The sequence below is a fragment of the Sus scrofa genome, chromosome X, assembly GCF_054392235.1.
Source record: "Sus scrofa isolate SSC_HxYL_T2T_F1_AM1 chromosome X, Sscrofa_HxYL_maternal_Yorkshire_Landrace_v2.0, whole genome shotgun sequence".
NCBI classification, from domain to species: domain Eukaryota; kingdom Metazoa; phylum Chordata; class Mammalia; order Artiodactyla; family Suidae; genus Sus; species Sus scrofa.
The window spans coordinates 45,533,014-45,534,643 of NC_139401.1; the positions used below are offsets into that span (position 1 = coordinate 45,533,014).

Below are 1,630 nucleotides of genomic sequence, written 5' to 3' on the forward strand. Positions count from 1 at the left end.
CTGCACATAGCAACAAGAGCTTCTCCCTAGTAACAGGCTGCTGCTTCATCCCATTGGCCACCAGAAACCAGATCCCGCCTTTCATACACAGCCATTGGCCTGCTGTACCATCTATCTACAACCCCTCAGACTTGGGTCTAGACAAGAGAGCTCAAATTGCTGGCTTCCATTAACTCTTCCACCACCACTGCTCTTCCGGTAGGACCCTGAATTTGGTCATTTGTTATCAAATCCACCATCAGTAACTCTCTGGTCAAAATCTGAAATCCAGGCTCCTGTTCACATTTTTACTACATGGACCAATTTTCAACCCTATCAGTATTGCTCTAGTCTGACCTGTAATCTAGAGCTCTGATAATTCTTCCACCCATCAATGCCTTTCTGGTGTCCCTTAGCATTCAGCCTTCAAGTAACCATTCCTCCATCAACATCTCTCTCATCTGGAGCTCAAACCCAGGCCTGTTAATTTTTCCACCATCAATGCATACGAGGACTGATCTCAAACTCGACTTCTGTGAACCCTTCCAACATTAATGACCTTGATAAGGTCCATGCGATAAAGCCCACAAGGGTCACACCCACAGTCCGAAAGAAATGGATTTTAACTTGCTGCAGCAAGGATGATCACACATTAATTGTGTGAATTGTAGAGGATCACGCTTAGGGTGGCCAACTTTTTTTTTTTTTTTTTAAGTTTCAGTTTATTTATTCATCAGCGTAAACACCAACACAATACAACATAATTTCATGCATTTAGAGGGGAAATATTTTCTGGCTAAGTGGAAAACTGTGCAGATGGCTTCAGGAAGACCTTCATTCTAAGCAGCTTTATAGTGAAACATTTCCTTTCGAAGTCAGGGCCTTCTTTCTTCAGTTTGCTGTAATCTACCTTCCTTGCAAAGAACTTGTATGGATCATGGGGACCCGGTTTCTTCCAGGGTTCTGGGTTAGTCTTCCTGTCCCAACTGACATCTGGATTGAACAATGCCAAGCAGGTGACATACAATGCTGCACGTGACATACAGAGAGGGGGGATTAAGCTAGGATGCTTCTCGGCCTGACCTATGATCTGGCGGAGCATGGTAGGGACAGACGCCTCGAGCCTAGACGAAAAAGAAGATTAACCTGCAAGGCCTGGGACTAAGCAGTGTCTGCACTGATCAGACTCCCAAAGTCACCCAGGACCTCCTTGGGCAACTTGTTTCAGTTTTGCCTGGTTCTTTCCTGGTTTGAGCACCGCAGTTCCCTTGTTCCAGTAAACCCTTCAGTCTTGGGCAAAGAGGGTTGGTGGATCATGCTAGTCTCACCAAACAAAGGAAGAAATACGAAAACTACAGGATGTTGGGGAAGAGTAGAGTTTAGTTAAAATTAAATGAAGCAGTGTACTGATGAGCCCGAAGCAGCGTAGGTTGGTATGTAATAGGGTCTGGACTGTGAGGTAGATCCAGGGCCCTTTTTATTCAGAATCACTAAATTAAAAATAGATGTGACATGTTTGTTTCAGAGGCCCCTTATGTGAAGCTCTGGGTTGGTAACTTGAGTGTGCATCTCTGTGTCAAAGCGATTTGGATCCCCCAGGCAAGGGGAGGATATTTTATTTTTACTAATAATTATATCAAACAACAAGGTT

General features: G+C 44.3%; 1 pseudogene; it reads right to left on the reverse strand.

Annotated features, from left to right (window-relative positions):
• Positions 1-775: 775 nt before the first annotated feature.
• Positions 776-1,081, reverse strand: LOC100525266 (cytochrome c oxidase subunit FA4 pseudogene; annotated as a pseudogene).
• Between the last annotated feature and the right edge of the window lie 549 nt (positions 1,082-1,630).